General features: G+C 42.5%; 1 long non-coding RNA gene across 1 annotated transcript; it reads left to right on the top strand.

Moving 5' to 3' along the window:
* Nucleotides 1–240: 240 nt before the first annotated feature.
* Nucleotides 241–14,474, top strand: LOC109747666 (uncharacterized). The gene is made up of 4 exons (XR_012188658.1): nucleotides 241–878; nucleotides 13,804–13,982; nucleotides 14,057–14,159; nucleotides 14,227–14,474. It is a non-coding gene; the product is annotated as an uncharacterized lncRNA (long non-coding RNA).
* Nucleotides 14,475–16,494: the final 2,020 nt, after the last annotated feature.

Below are 16,494 nucleotides of genomic sequence, written 5' to 3'. Positions count from 1 at the left end.
CCGGGAGAACTTTAACAACAACGGCATCCGCACTGCCGGTACACTTTACGGCACATAATCTGCCGGGAGAACGAAATCTCGGCCCATAATCTGCCGGCCCATGCCGGAGACCGTCTTTGGCGCGAAACGGAAAAACGGCCCTAATAAGCGCGCGCCAGAGAGGAAAAAAAGCACGCGACTTGACCAATATTTTGGCCCATTGAGAAATAATAGCGCCGGCCCTCCCACGACCAGATCCACAACACGCCACCCCCAAATACCCTGCCTCCAGCAGATCCCCCGCCACCGCCGCCCGAAACCTAGCTAGTTCGCGCACCGCGCGGCCGCCTCCGCGCTCGACCACCGCGCGCCAGCGTAGCTCCCCCGCCCCCACCGCCGGCGTAGCCCCTCACCAACGCAGCTCCTCTACCGCCGCGCACCCCAATCCGCCCTCCACTGGACCGCAAGCCGCCGCTGCCCCCAACTATCCACCGCCGGCGGAGGCCCTCCAACCAGCAAACCACTGCCGTCGTCGCCCCCCATCACGCGCGGCAGACACTCCGCCCCTCCGCTGCCCCAACAACCACTGCATCCTGCTGCCGTCGTCACCCCACTCCAGAGCGGCACCTCCGAGCACCCCGTCGGCCACCATCGTCATCGCCAAGCCACACCACCGGCGGACACCATCCTCCATGGAAGGGCTTCGTCGCAGCAACTACGTACTACGCTCGTGCACTTCCTCCCCGAGCAGGCTTCACCGAGCATCAAGTGACGGGTCCGCCTCCTCCACAAGCCCCCGAAGCAGCAGACCACGTGTTGGCCCTCCTCTCCAGCGAGCAGCTTTGCCTGCTGAACATCCTTTCCCTGGACATCGCTGCCTCCTGTACTTCATTGGACAGGTGAGGTTTGGTAGCAATTTGTGCGCCTTCTTTTGTTCTGAATGTGCAGCACTGAACTATTCCGTCAGTTAGAACAAAGCATCAATTTTTAATTGCTTTGGTGTAATAACAGCAAAAAAACAGATTCATTTAATTTGGGATGAAAGAAAGCTAGTTTTGGAGTTCATTTGTAGCCCTTCAGAACACTGCTACTGCAAGTGCAATGTTATTACTGAACTTTTTGCTTGTCTACGAACGAACACTGCTACTGTTATTAGCCCTTCAGATCAAAGAACAGGGACCATTGGAGATTAACAAGTGCATAGCTTAATTAGATTCGTTGACACCTGACTAAGTTGTTTCATTGAGCTTTGGAGTTCATTTAATTTGAGATGAAAGAAAGCTAGTTATTTAAGTCTTTGTTTGTTTAGTTGATGCCCCAAAGTAGTACCATATTTGTTTGTGCTTTGCGAAACAGGAGATGTGGACAGAACAGGTGCTATGCTTTTATGACATAGATGATGACATTCTTGCTGCTATTTTGGTTTTTGTATTTTCTGAAATTACATGTTTCGGTTAACTATATTCTGTTGTGTGATGGCATTTCTTCTTCGTATTGTATTTCTTGTCGCCTGTACTAGATATTGATGATATGCATTTTGTTACTAGATTTTTTCATTAATAGAAGTAAACTTTCTTTCGCATGTTAGGCAATTTTAGTGAAACTGGTCAAGATTGGACAAGTGTTGGATGGATAAAGCTAGAAATACACAAGCATATATAGACGGGGTAGAGAAATTCATAGATTTTGCTTTTACTCATTCAGCAAGAGGGAACACTATACTATGTCCTTGTAGAATTTGCTTGAACTGTTGTTGGTTTGAAGCTAGTGTTGTCTATGAGCACTTGTTATGCGATGGGTTTATTAGTGGGTACAAAAGATGGATATATCATGGGGAGGCATCATCACCTCTTGCATCCGAGAGTGACAATGATGAGGTTCAACCTGATAATTTTCAAGAGGAGATTGACCTAGATGACTATGATGAGATGCTTGAAATGATTCAAGATATAGCACATCAAAATGGGGATTTTAGTGATAGTAGTGAGGAGGATCCAAGTCACCAGGATGCTGAGCCTGAGGGCGTCGACCCTCTTCTAGAGAAGAAAAAGAAGAAGGACGAAGATGCTTTCCGACAATTCATAGCTGATTATAGGGAGGAGCTTTATCCAGGGTGCACAACCTTCTCAAAGCTACGTTTCGTTGTTAGGTTACTCCATACAAAATCTCTTGGAGGTTGGAGTGATAAAAGTTTCGACATACTGCTAGAGTTGCTAAAAGAGGCCTTTCCAACAGCAAAGCTACCCAAAAAAATTTATGAAGCTAAGAAGATGATAAAATGCCTTGAGCTTGGTTATATAAAACTTCATGCATGTGAGAATGATTGCATTTTGTTCTGGAAGGAACATGCAAATAAGGATATTTGTCCTACATGCAAAACTTCTCGGTGGAAATCTGAAAAGAATAGTCTTGATGGGAAACATGTACACAAGGTCCCAAGGAAGGTTCTTTGTTATTTTCCAATAAAGAAGAGGCTACAACGCATTTTTGTGTCCCCAAAGAGTGCAGCGGACTGCAGATGGCATGCTGAAGAACGTACAAGAGATGGACTAATAAGGCATCCAGCGGATGCGCCTGTTTGGAAGGACTTTGATGGCAAATATCCAGATTTTGCTAAAGATAGTCGCAACATGAGGCTGCTTGTAGTATCTGATGGTTTTAATCCATTTAGGACAATGAAGTTATCCTATATTATCTGGCCTGTTGTAGTAATTCCGTTGAATCTTCCTCCTTGGTTGTGCATGAAGCAGCATAATTTCATCCTCTCTTTGCTAATTCCTGGTCCAAGGTCACCTGGGGGAGATATAGATGTCTTTCTTGAACCACTTATTGATGATTTGAACTCGCTTTTTGAGGAGGGTGTTAAAACCTATGATGCCTCCACCGGTAAACCCTTCAACCTGCATGCTGCTGTATTGTCAACTGCATCAGACCTCCCAGGCTTATGCACTCTATCCGGGATTGTAACCTCTGGTGAATTTGGCTCTCCATTGTGTGGCTCACATACTTGCTCTCTTCGGTTGAAGGAAGGCAAGAAATTTTGCTATATGGGTCATCGAAGGTTTCTTGATCCTAACCATGAATACAGATTTGATGAAGAATCCTTTGATGGTGTGGAATTAGGGACATCACCTGTACCACTTACTGAGGAGGAAGTTTTAGCCCTCACTGAAAATATGAAGACTGTTTTTGGAAAGGACCCTTCCGGGAAAACAACCACCAAGAAGCGCAAGGTTGGCGAACCACCAATGGTTCGGAAAAGAAAATCCATATGGTTTAGGTTGAGATACTGGAAAGACTTGCTGCAGCCTCATAATCTTGATGCAATGCACATTGAAAAGAATGTATGTGAAAATATAATTAACACACTTCTATGCATGGACCAAAAATCAAGAGATAATTATAGCTCTCGTAGAGATCTAGAGCATCTCGGAATAAGAAAAGCTCTCCAACCTGTCCCAGTAGGTGAACAATTTGATTTTCCTGCTGCACCCTATGCAATGGACAATGAAAAGAAGAAATTGTTTTGCAAAATTTGTAAGGAAGCTAGGTTCCCTGATGGTTGTGCATCTGATATACGCCGGAATGTCCTTGTGAAGCAGAAAAAGATCATTGGGCTAAAGATCCATGACAATCACATTCTTTTGCAGCAATTGCTTCCGCTAGCTGTTCGGAACACATTGCCAAAGGAAGTCGGTGTTGCCTTGGTTCGTCAGCAGATTCTTCAAGCAAATATATTCTCCTGTCATTAGCATAAGTTACATGGAGAAGCTAGAGGGAGAAATAGCTGAGACCTTGAGCATTCTTGAGGCCATATTTCTGCCATCATTTTTTGATCTTATGGTTCACTTGATGGTTCATCTTCCAACCCAAGTGAGGCTAGGGGGGCCAGTAAAGTACAGTAGCATGTACCCAGTAGAAAGGTCATCCCTATAAACCTATTTTCTTGGTATCATATGGTTTCTTGCTCTTCAAAACAATCTGATATATGTTACGTATATACTATATAGGTATAATATGAAGCTAAAGGGGTTTGTTCGTACCAAGAGCCACCCCGAGGGGTCAATTGCAGAGGGCTATGTGTTTGATGAGAGCCTTACATTCTGCTCCCGTTATTTGCATGGATGTGAGACTAGATTTAACAGAAAATGCAGAAATGACGCCCCTGAGACCAATGTATCTACTATGCCATTTTTTACCAACAAGGGTCGATTTTTGGCTGGAAGACATATAGTGACCTTAGATCACAAGTCATGGATGCAAGTACATCGATATGTTTTGTTTAATTATGATAACATAGATTCATATTTGAGGTATTTTATTTCTAAGAATTTCTTTCATTTGAGCCTATGAACGATATTTGTCATATTGCTGAATTTGCATACTTAACTCCTGCAGCAAGTATGATGCCTATTTAACTTTTATTGGCCACGGGAATAACTTAGAGATTAGTCGCATTCGCCAAGAGAAATTCCATGAGTGGTTTAAGCTCCATGTGGCACAACTAATTGCGAATGGTGAAGATATTTTTGAAGAGATTCAAACTTTAGCTAACGGGCCCTTCTTAGCTGCAAGGAAGTGTAATAGCTATACCATAGATGGGTACAATTTCCACACAAATTCGTATGATCAGGGTAGACCTAACCAAAGCAGCGGGGTTGCTCTTGTATCTCAGATTTTGTCTTCCACAAGTGAAGATAATGAAAATCTTATGGTCAGCAATAAAATATATTATGGTGTGATAACTGAAATCCTTGAGTTAAATTATAACAACAAAGGAAGTATTGTGCTTTTCAAATGTGATTGGATTGACAACTGCTGGGGAACATAGTAATTTCAAAAAAATTCCTACGCACACGCAAGATCATGGTGATGCATAGCAACGAGAGGGGAGAGTGTGTCCACGTACCCTCGTAGACCGAAAGCGGAAGCGTTAGCACAACGCGGTTGATGTAGTCGTACGTTTTCACGATCCAACTGATCAAGTACCGAACGCACGACACCTCCGAGTTCAGCACATGTTCAACTCGATGACGTCCCTCGAACTCCGATCCAGCCGAGCTTTGAGGGAGAGTTCCGTCAGCACGACGGCGTGGTGACGATGATGATGTTCTACCGACGCAGGGCTTCGCCTAAGCACCGCTACGATATGACCGAGGTGGATTATGGTGGAGGGGGGCACCGCACACGGCTAAGAGATCCAAGGGATCAATTGTTGTGTCTATGGGGTGCCCCCTGCCCCCGTATATAAGGAGCAAGGGAGGAGGAGGCCAGCCCTAGGAGGGGCGCGCCAAGGGAGTAGGATTCCTACTCCTAGTTGGAGTAGGTTTCCTCCTTTCCTAGTCCAACTAGGAGAAGGGGGGAAAGGGGGCAAGAGGAGAAGGAAGGGAGAGGGGGGCCGCGCCCCAAACCCCTTGTCCAATTCGGACTGGGCTTGGGAGGGGCGCGCGCCACCTCCTGGCTGCTGCCTCTCCTTCCCACTAAGGCCCATTAAGGCCCAATACTTCTTTCCCGTATTCCCGTAACTCCCCTGTACTCTGAAAAATATCCGAATCACTCGGAACCTTTCCGATGTCCGAATATAGTCGTCCAATATATCGATCTTTACGTCTCAATCATTTCGAGACTCCTCGTCATGTCCCCGATCTCATCCGGGACTCTGAACTACCTTCGGTACATCAAAACACATAAACTCTCAATAACCAATAGTGGAACCTGGATGCTCATATTGGCTCCCACATATTCTACGAAGATCTTTATCGGTCACACCGCATAACAACATACGTTGTTCCCTTTGTCATCGGTATGTTACTTGCCCGAGATTCGATCATCGGTATCTCAATACCTAGTTCAATCTCTTTACCGGCAAGTCTCTTTACTCGTTCTGTAATACATCATTCGCAACTAACTCATTAGTTGCAATGCTTGCAAGGCTTAAGTGATGTGCATTACCGAGTGGGCCCAGAGATACCTCTCCGACAATCGGAGTGACAAATCCTAATCTCGAAATACGCCAACCCAACAAGTACCTTCGGAGACACCTGTAGAGCACCTTTATAATCACCCAGTTACGTTGTGACATTTGGTAGCACACAAAGTGTTCCTCCGGTAATCGGGAGTTACATAATCTCATAGTCATAGGAACATGTATAAGTCATGAAGAAAGCAATAGCAACATACTAAACGATCAAGTGCTAAGCTAACGGAATGGATCAAGTCAATCACATCATTCTCCTAATGATGTGATCCCGTTAATCAAATGACAACTCATGTCTATGGCTAGGAAACTCAACCATCTTTGATTAACGAGCTAGTCAAGTAGAGGCATACTAGTGACACTATGTTTGTCTATGTATTCACACATGTATCAAGTTTCCGGTTAATACAATTTTAGCATGAATAATAAACATTTATCATGAAATAAGGAAATAAATAATAACTTTATTATTGGCTCTAGGGCATATTTCCTTCAGTCTCCCACTTGCAGTAGAGTCAATAATCTAGTTCACATCGCAATGTGATTTAACATCAATAGTTCACATCACCATGTGATTAACACCCATAGTTCACATCGTCATGTGACCAACACCCAAAGGGTTTACTAGAGTCAATAATCTAGTTCACATCGCTATGTGATTAACACCCAAAGAGTACTAAGGTGTGATCATGTTTTGCTTGTGAGATAATTTTAGTCAACGGGTCTGTCACATTCAGATCCGTAAGTATTTTGCAAATTTCTATGTCTACAATGCTCTGCACGGAGCTACTCTAGCTAATTGCTCCCATTTTCAATATGTATCTAGACCGAGACTTAGAGTCATCTAGATTAGTGTCAAAACTTGCATCGACGTAACCCTTTACGACAAACCTTTTGTCACTTCCATAATCGAGAAACATATCCTTATTCCACTACGGATAATTTTGACCGATGTCCAATGATCTACTCCTAGATCACTATTGTACTCCCTTGCCAAAATCAGTGTAGGGTATACAATAGATTTGGTACACAGCATGGCATACTTTATAGAACCTATGGCCGAGGCATAGGGAATGACTTTCATTCTCTTTCTATCTTCTGCCGTGGTCGGGCTTTGAGTCTTACTCAATTTCACACCTTGTAACACAGGCAACAAACTCTTTCTTTGACTGTTCCATTTTGAACTACTTCAAAATCTTGTCAAGGTATGTACTCATTGAAAAAACTTATCAAGCGTCTTGATCTATCTCTATAGATCTTGATGCTCAATATGTAAGCAGCTTCACCGAGGTCCTTCTTTGAAAAACTCCTTTCAGATACTCCTTTATGCTTTGCAGAATAATTCTACATTATTTCCGATCAACAATATGTCATTCACATATACTTATCAAAAATGTTGTAGTGTTTCCACTCACTTTCTTGTAAATACAGGCTTGACCGCAAGTCTGTATAAAACTATATGCTTTGATCAACTTAGCAAAGCGTATATTCCAACTCCGAGATGCTTGCACTAGTCCATAGATGGATCGCTGGAGCTTGCATATTTTGTTAGCACCTTTAGGATTGACAAAACCTTTTGGTTGCATCATATACAACTCTTCTTTAAGAAATCCATTAAGGAATGTAGTTTCGACATCCATTTGCCAGATTTCATAAAATGTGGCAATTTGCTAACATGATTCGGACAGACTTAAGCATCGCTACGAGTGAGAAAATCTCATCGTAGTCTACACCTTGAACTTTGTCAAAAACCTTTTTCCGACAAGTCTAGCTTTGTAGATAATAACACTACTATCAGCGTCCGTCTTCCTCTTGAAGATCCATTTATTTTCTATGGCTTGCCGATCACCGGGCAAGTCAACCAAAGTCCACACTTTGTTCTGATACATGGATCCCATGTCAGATTTCATGGCCTCAAGCCATTTTGCGGAATCTGGACTCATCATCGCTTCCTCATAGTTCATAGGTTCGTCATGGTCAAGTAACATGACCTCCCGAACTGGATTACCGTACCACTCTGGTGCGGATTTCATTCTGGTTGACCTACGAGGTTCAGTAGTAACTTGATCTGAAGTTTCATGATCATCATCATTAGCTTCCTCACTAATTGGTGTAGGAGTCACAGGAACAGACTTTCCAATAAGGGAGCAGGTACAGTTACCTCATCAAGTTCTACTTTCCCCCCACTCACTTCTTTCGAGAGAAACTCCTTCTCTAGAAAGGATCCATTCTTAGCAATGAATAGCTTGCCTTCGGATCTGTTAGAAGGTGTACCCAATTGTCTCCTTTGGGTATCCTATGAAGACACATTTCTCCGATTTGGGTTTGAGCTTATTAGGATGAAACTTTTTCTTATAAGCATCGCAACCCCAAACTTTAAGAAACCACAACTTTGGTTTCTTGCCAAACCACAGTTCGTATGGTGTCGTCTCAAACGGATTTAGATGGTGCCCTTTTTTACGTGAATGCAGCTGTCTCTAATGCATAACCCCAAAACTATAGTGGTAAATCGGTAAGAAACATCATAGATTGCACTATATCCAATAAAGTACGGTTATGACGTTCGGACACACCATTATGTTGTGGTATTCTAGGTGGCACGAATTTGTGAAACTATTCCACATTGTTTTAATTGAAGATCAAACTCGTAACTCAAATATTTGTCTCCGTGATCAGATCGTAGAAACCTTATTTTCTTGTCACGATGATTTTCCACTTCACTCTGAAATTCTTTGAACTTTTCAAATGTTTCACACTTATGTTTCATCAAGTAGATATACCCATATCTGCTCAAATCATCTGTGAAAGTCAGAAAATAGTGATACCCGTCGCGAGCCTCAACACTCATCGGATCGCATACATCAGTATGTATTATTTCCAATAAGTCAGTTGCTCGCTCCATTGTTCCGGAGAACGGAGTCTTAGTCATCTTGCCCATAAGGCATGGTTCGCAAGCATCAAGTGATTCATAATCAAGTGATTCCAAAAGCCCATTAGCATGGAGTTTCTTCATGCGCTTTACACCAATATGACCTAAACGGCAGTGCCACAAATAAGTTGCACTGTCATTATTAACTTTGCATCTTTTGGCTTTAATATTATGAATATGTGTATCACTTGATCGAGATCCAACGAACCATTTTCATTGGGTGTGTAACCATATAAGGTTTTATTCATGTAAACAGAACAACAATTATTCTCTAACTTAAATGAATAACCGTATTGCAATAAACATGATCAAATCATATTCATGCTCAACGCAAACACCAAATAGGTTCAACACTAATCCCGAAAGTATAGGGAGTGTGCGATGATGATCATATCAATCTTGGAACCACTTCCAATACACATCGTCACTTCATCCTTAACTAGTTTCTGTTCATTATGCAACTCCCGTTTCGAGTTACTACTCTTTAGCAACTGAACCAGTATCAAATACCAAGGGGTTGCTACAAACACTAGTAAAATACACATCAATAATCTATATATCAAATATACCTTTGTTCACTTTGCCATCCTTCTTATCCACCAAATACTTGGGGCAGTTCCGCTTCCAGTGACCAGTCCCTTTGTAGTAGAAGCACTTAGTCTCAGGCTTAGGTCCAGACTTCGGCTTCTTCACTTGAGCAGCAACTTGCTTGCCGTTCTTCTTGAAGTTCCCCTTCTATCCCTTTGCCCTTTTCTTGAAACTAGTGGTCTTGTTAACCATCAACACTTGATGCTCTTTCTTGATTTCTACCTTCGTCGATTTCAGCATCGCGAAGAGCTCGGGAATTACTTTCGTCATCCCTTGCATACTATAGCTCATCACGAAGTTCTACTAACTTGGTGATGGTGACTAGAGAATTCTGTCAATCACTATTTTATCTGGAAGATTAACTCCCACTTGATTCAAGCGATTGTAGTACCCAGACAATCTGAGCACATGCTCACTACTTAAGCTATTCTCCTCCATCTTTTAGCTATAGAACTTGTTGGAGACTTCATATCTCTCAACTCGGGTATTTGCTTGAAATATTAACTTCAACTCCTGGAACATCTCATATGGTCCATGACGTTCAAAACGTCTTTGAAGTCCCGATTCTAAGCCGTTAAGCATGGTGCACTAAACTATCAAGTAGTCATCATATTGAGCTAGCCAAACGTTCATAACGTCTGCATCTGCTCCTGCAATAGGTCTGTCACCTAGTGGTGCATCAAGGACATAATTCTTCTATGCAGCAATGAGGATAATCCTCAGATCACGGATCCAATCCGCATCATTGCTACTAACATCTTTCAACATAATTTGTCTCTAGGAACATATCAAAATAAACATAGGGAAGCAACAACACGAGCTATTGATCTACAACATAATTTGCAAAATACTATCAGGACTAAGTTCATGATAAATTTAAGTTCACTTAATCATATTACTTAAGAACTCCCACGTAGATAGACATCCCTCTAATCTTCTAAGTGATCATCGTGATCCATATCAACTAAACCATGTCCGATCATCACGTGAGATGGAGTAGTTTCAACGGTGAACATCACTATGTTGATCATATCTACTATATGATTCACGCTCGACCTTTCGGTCTCAGTGTTCCGAGGCCATATCTGTTATATGCTAGGCTCGTCAAGTTTAACCTAAGTATTCTGCGTGTGCAACTGTTTTGCACCCGTTGTATTTGAACATAGAGCCTATCACACCCGATCATCACGTGGTGTCTCAGCACGAAGAACTTTCGCAATGGTGCATACTCAGGGAGAACACTTATACTTTGATAATTTAGTGAGGGATCATCTTATAATGCTACCGTCAATCAAACCAAGATAAGATGCATAAAAGATAAACATCACATGCAATCAATATAAGTGATATGATATGGCCATCATCATCTTGTGCTTGTGATCTCCATCTCCGAAGCACCGTCATGATCACCATTGTCACCGGCGCGACACCTTGATTTCCATCGTAGCATCGTTGTCGTCTCGCCAATCTTATGCTTCTACGACTATCGCTACCGCTTAGTGATAAAGTAAAGCATTATAGGGCGATTGCATTGCATACAATAAAGCGACAACCATATGGCTCCTGCCAGTTGCCGATAACTCGATTACAAAACATGATCATCTCATACAATAAAATTTAGCATCATGTCTTGACCATATCACATCACAACATGCCCTGCAAAAACAAGTTAGACGTCCTCTACTTTGTTGTTGCAAGTTTTACGTGGCTGCTATGGGCTTAGCAAGAACCGTTCTCACCTACGAATCAAAACCACAACGATAGTTTGTCAAGTTGGTGTTGTTTTAACCTTCCCAAGGACCGGGCATAGCCACACTCGGTTCAACTAAAGTTGGAGAAACTGACACCCGCCAGCCACCTCTGTGCAAAGCACGTCGGAAGAACCAGTCTCGCGTAAGCGTACGTGTAATGTCGGTCCGGGCCGCTTCATCCAACAATACCGCCGAACCAACGTATGACATGCTGGTAAGCAGTATGACTTGTATCGCCCACAACTCACTTGTGTTCTACTCGTGCATATGACATCTACGCATAAAACCAGGCTCTGATACCACTGTTGGGGAACGTAGTAATTTCAAAAAAATTCCTACGCACACACAAGATCATGGTGATGCATAGCAACGAGAGGGGAGAGTGTGTCCACGCACCCTCGTAGACCAAAAGCGGAAGCGTTAGCACAACGCGGTTGATGTAGTCGTACGTCTTCACGATCCGACCGATCAAGTACCGAACGCACGGCACCTCCGAGTTCATCACACGTTCAACTCGATCACGTCCCTCGAACTCTGATCCAGCCGAGCTTTGAGGGAGAGTTCCGTCAGCACGACGGCGTGGTGACGATGATGATGTTCTACCGACGCAGGGCTTCGCCTAAGCACCGCTACGATATGACCGAGGTGGATTATGGTGGAGGGGGGCACCGCACACGGCTAAGAGATCCAAGGGATCAATTGTTGTGTCTATGGGGTGCCCCCCTACCCCCGTATATAAAGGAGCAAGGGAGGAGAAAGGGAGTTTGAGGTTTCCAAACCGACCGACCATTGTTCGGGACAGAGTAGTTCCACTCGTGAGAGTGGTTTCCAAAAATTTAGAAAAATTTAGAGTTTTTCTAAAGTTTTTGCCCAAGGGAGTAGGATTCCTACTCCTAGTTGGAGTAGGTTTCCTCCTTTCCTAGTCCAACTAGGAGAAGGGGGGAAAGGGGGCAAGAGGAGAAGGAAGGGAGAGGGGGCCGCGCCCCAAACCCCTTGTCCAATTCGGACTGGGCTTGGGAGGGGCGCGCGCCACCTCCTGGCTACTGCCTCTCCTTCCCACTAAGGCCCATTAAGGCCCAATACTTCTTTCCCGTCTTCCCGTAACTCCACGGTACTCTGAAAAATACCCGTATCACTCGGAACCTTTCCGATGTCCGAATATAGTCGTCTAATAGATCGATCTTTATGTCTCGATCATTTCGAGACTCCTCGTCATGTCCCCGATCTCATCCGGGACTCCGAACTACCTTCGGTACATCAAAACACATAAACTCATAATATAACCGTCATCGAACTTTAAGCGTGCGGACCTACGGGTTCGAGAACTATGTAGACATGACCGAGACACGTCTTCGGTCAATAACCAATAGCGGAACCTGGATGCTCATATTGGCTCCCACATATTCTACGAAGATCTTTATCGGTCAGACCGCATAACAACATACGTTGTTCCCTTTGTCATCGGTATGTTACTGCCCGAGATTCAATCGTCGGTATCTCAATACCTAGTTCAATCTCGTTACCGGCAAGTCTCTTTACTCGTTCTGTAATACATCATCCGCAACTAACTTATTAGTTGCAATGCTTGCAAGGCTTAAGTGATGTGCATTACCGAGTGGGCCCAGAGATACCTCTCCGACAATCGGAGTGACAAATCCTAATCTCGAAATACTCCAACCCAACAAGTACCTTCGGAGACACCTGTAGAGCACCTTTATAATCACCCAGTTACGTTGTGACGTTTGGTAGCACACAAAGTGTTCCTCCGGTAAACGGGAGTTGCATAATCTCATAGTCATAGGAACATGTATAAGTCATGAAGAAAGCAATAGCAACATACTAAACGATCAAGTGCTAAGCTAACGGAATGGGTCAAGTCAATCACATCATTCTCCTAATGATGTGATCCCGTTAATCAAATGACAACTCATGTCTATGGCTAGGAAACTCAACCATCTTTGATTAACGAGCTAGTCAAGTAGAGGCATACTAGTGACACTATGTTTGTCTATGTATTCACACATGTATCAAGTTTCCGGTTAATACAATTTTAGCATGAATAATAAACATTTATCATGAAATAAGGAAATAAATAATAACTTTATTATTGCCTCTAGGGCATATATCCTTCAACAACAGTGCACAAGACAAGGGGGTTCAAGTCGATGATCTTGGTGTCACACGTGTGAACTTCAAGCATTTACTCAAGTCTGATGAACCTTTCATTTTGGCATCTCAAGCAACCCAAGTGTACTATGTGCAAGATAAGCTTGATAAAGATTGGTATTCTGTTAGAAGCTTTCCTCATCCATGAGACCTGTATGATATGTTTGGAGTGGGAGATGAAGATTTTGACCACCATGATGCACCTACTGTGTCAGTTGCTGATCTGGATGCCAATGTAGATCTTAGTGTTGATGTTAGAAATATACCTCGTAGTAGGATGGATATAGATGGAACACTTGATCCTGTAGTTTAGCAACCAAAGTGTGTGCCTTTTCCTTTCATTTTTCAGTTACATGCTTATATACTTGATATCCAATGTGTCAATTCTAATGTGCTATAAATTTTCTTTTCAGGAAAAAAAATGGAAAAAGGAAGAGACGAAGACAATGCTGAAGCACGAGAGGAAGAGAGGCTAGCGAATCTTAAAGCAAGAAACGGTGAGGATTTTGCACGATTTGGGTCTTTCAGATTTGCAGATGCTAACGAAGTTTCTGGAGGCAAAGCCAGTCAGCACCAAACTAAAAGAAACAAGGTGATATAACATGTTTCTATTTGGTTATTGCATCTATTACTTCAGTTTTACATATCTTGTTTCGTTATGTGTAGAGCACCGTAGAAAAGCCTACTGTTGAAGTAACTCGAGTTCTTAGGTCCCAAATGACTAGAGATGTTGATGACATGCCAAGTGATAACATTGAAGAGCATGAAGGTACGTAGCTATTTTCCATGTTAGTTAAATGATGATATATAGCCTACTAACTATTTTCCATGTTTAGACCATGAGTTGGTTCAAGAAACGAAGGGGAAGAAGGGGAAAAACGCACTAGAATGCAAAATGTGTATGATAGATTGGGGACAGTCCCACCAATTTGTGTGGAGTACAATGGTGATGGACAACCAATTGGGGAAAATGCATCGGAGTTTTCAAACTTCATCTCCACACTTGTGAAAAGTAAAATATCTCTTGGGCATAAAGATTGGAGAAAGGTTGATGTTGAGCAGAAAAAATCATTTGTGGAAAACCTTAAAGGTATAATCTATGATTTCTGGTATAACTTGCCCCTTTATCTCTAGATGACTTGTAGTATAACTTTCCCCTTTATCTAATACATCACCCTTACACTCTCCATTTACACTTGCTTGAAAGCAGATGTACTATGTTATGGATGACAAACTGAAGGATTGGGTAATGGGAAGCGCTGCGAAGAAATGGAGGGATTTCAAATCTGAGTTGAAGACTTTGTATTTTGATGAGAAGATGACCGATGGGGAACTTCAAGTTGTCCCAGATAACAGAGTTAGCCCAACTGATTGAAAAGAGCTTGTTGCTTTTTGGAAAACTCAAGCAGGGAAGGTACACTGCAAGAAAAAATATGTGTAGTTTCCTGCAGTTTTGCTCTAATTTACAATTCATTGAATCAATATTTGTAGCAATGTAGCGAGCAAGGAAGAAAAAATCGAATGGAGATGGAATTATTGCATACATCAAGCAGCAAAATTCATGCTCGTGTTTCTCATGAAATGGTATATAATGATCTTATATAACTCTATTTTGCACCGTTTCTTGATTGTTATGAACTAATTATAAGAAAATGAATGTAGCATAAGAAGAATGGATATCCCCCTCAGAGACACGAACTGTTTATAGAAACACACACGTGCAAGAAGACCGGTGCCCCTTGAAGTGTGACTGCAACAACTATGTTTGTAAGTATTTGAGTTGCAACAATCTTTAGGCTTTGTACTTGTTAGTTTTTTCTATAGAACATTGGAGTTATAGTCTTTAGTAGACACTATGTTGCTGATGTGTTCATGGATCATATGTTCTGTCTTGTAGAAAAAGATAGAAGAGAAGTCAAATGAGCGTCCAGAACTTTTAGAAAAAAGCATCAAGCAAGGTGACCTCTTTTCGCATGTCGCGGGAAAGGAGAGGAATGGGTATGTGAGGTGTATAGGTCTAGGACCAAGTGCTGCAGGTTTGGGCATGCCGGGTACTAGAAAGCTGAAATCCACGAAGCTTCAAATGGCCGAGGAAGAAGCAAAAGAAGCTCTGCAATCAAATGCAATTCTTGTCGAGCATGTAGATAAAATGGAGCATAATTTCCAAACAGTAGTTACAACTCTGAAGGATGAACTTCAACAAATGAGGAGACTGTTACAATCAAATGTGCAGTAAAATATTCAGTTCAATCCAGACTATGACTTGTCTCACTCTGGATATGGATATGGATATCGATATGAAGGTGGATATGGAGGTGGCCATGGAGGTGGATATCGACATGAAGATGGATATGAAGGTGGATATGGAGGTGGATATGGACATGAAGGGGGGTATGAACATGAAGGGGAGTATGAGCATGAAGAGACTGCAGAATCTGCCACCCGCAGCCATGAGGTGCAGCAAGAGAAAGAAGCAACCATTTTGCATAAGAAGGCTGAAGAAGCACTCCTGCAAAAGAAGTTAACATCACCCACTCAGAAAAACTTTGTACTTTCTAGTACCGCTCTACATGAGGTGCTGCAAGAGAAGGAATCAACCATTTTGCAAAAGAAGAAGGCAACAGGGCTAACACAACAAAGTAAGGATGTGGCACTTCATCGCCACAAGATGGCAACAAGGAAGGAAGTTGCAATCACACAAAAAAAATCAGCAGGCCAGATTGTACTTTGTTTATATTTTGTTGTTCTTTCTTGTTTAGGATGACAAACACACTTTTTCTTATCTGAGTTCTTTTTCATGCTTACTCAGAAAGGGAAGGATGTGATCTTGTACAATGTTTATCGAGATCATAGTATCCCAGTGGCAAAAGCAACCATTCTATCAATTGATCGTAGAAAGGTGGTAGGTGGTCAGGAGCTTGGCTCTGAATATTGTGAGGTTGCCGTGAACTATGTAATAAAAAGGGATGCTATACTACCTCGTGGTGTTGGGAACATGACCACCAGGGGGCAAGTTCAAGGGCGATGTATCGCGTGGCCATACAAGCATGTGAGCTTTTGTTCTTATTTTCTTATGATTAAACTTACCAATGACGACTATGATG

This window comes from Aegilops tauschii, chromosome 7 (genome assembly GCF_002575655.3).
Source record: "Aegilops tauschii subsp. strangulata cultivar AL8/78 chromosome 7, Aet v6.0, whole genome shotgun sequence".
NCBI classification, from domain to species: domain Eukaryota; kingdom Viridiplantae; phylum Streptophyta; class Magnoliopsida; order Poales; family Poaceae; genus Aegilops; species Aegilops tauschii.
The sequence above is the reverse complement of the archived record's forward strand: the minus strand, read 5'-3'. Positions and strand labels throughout refer to the sequence as shown.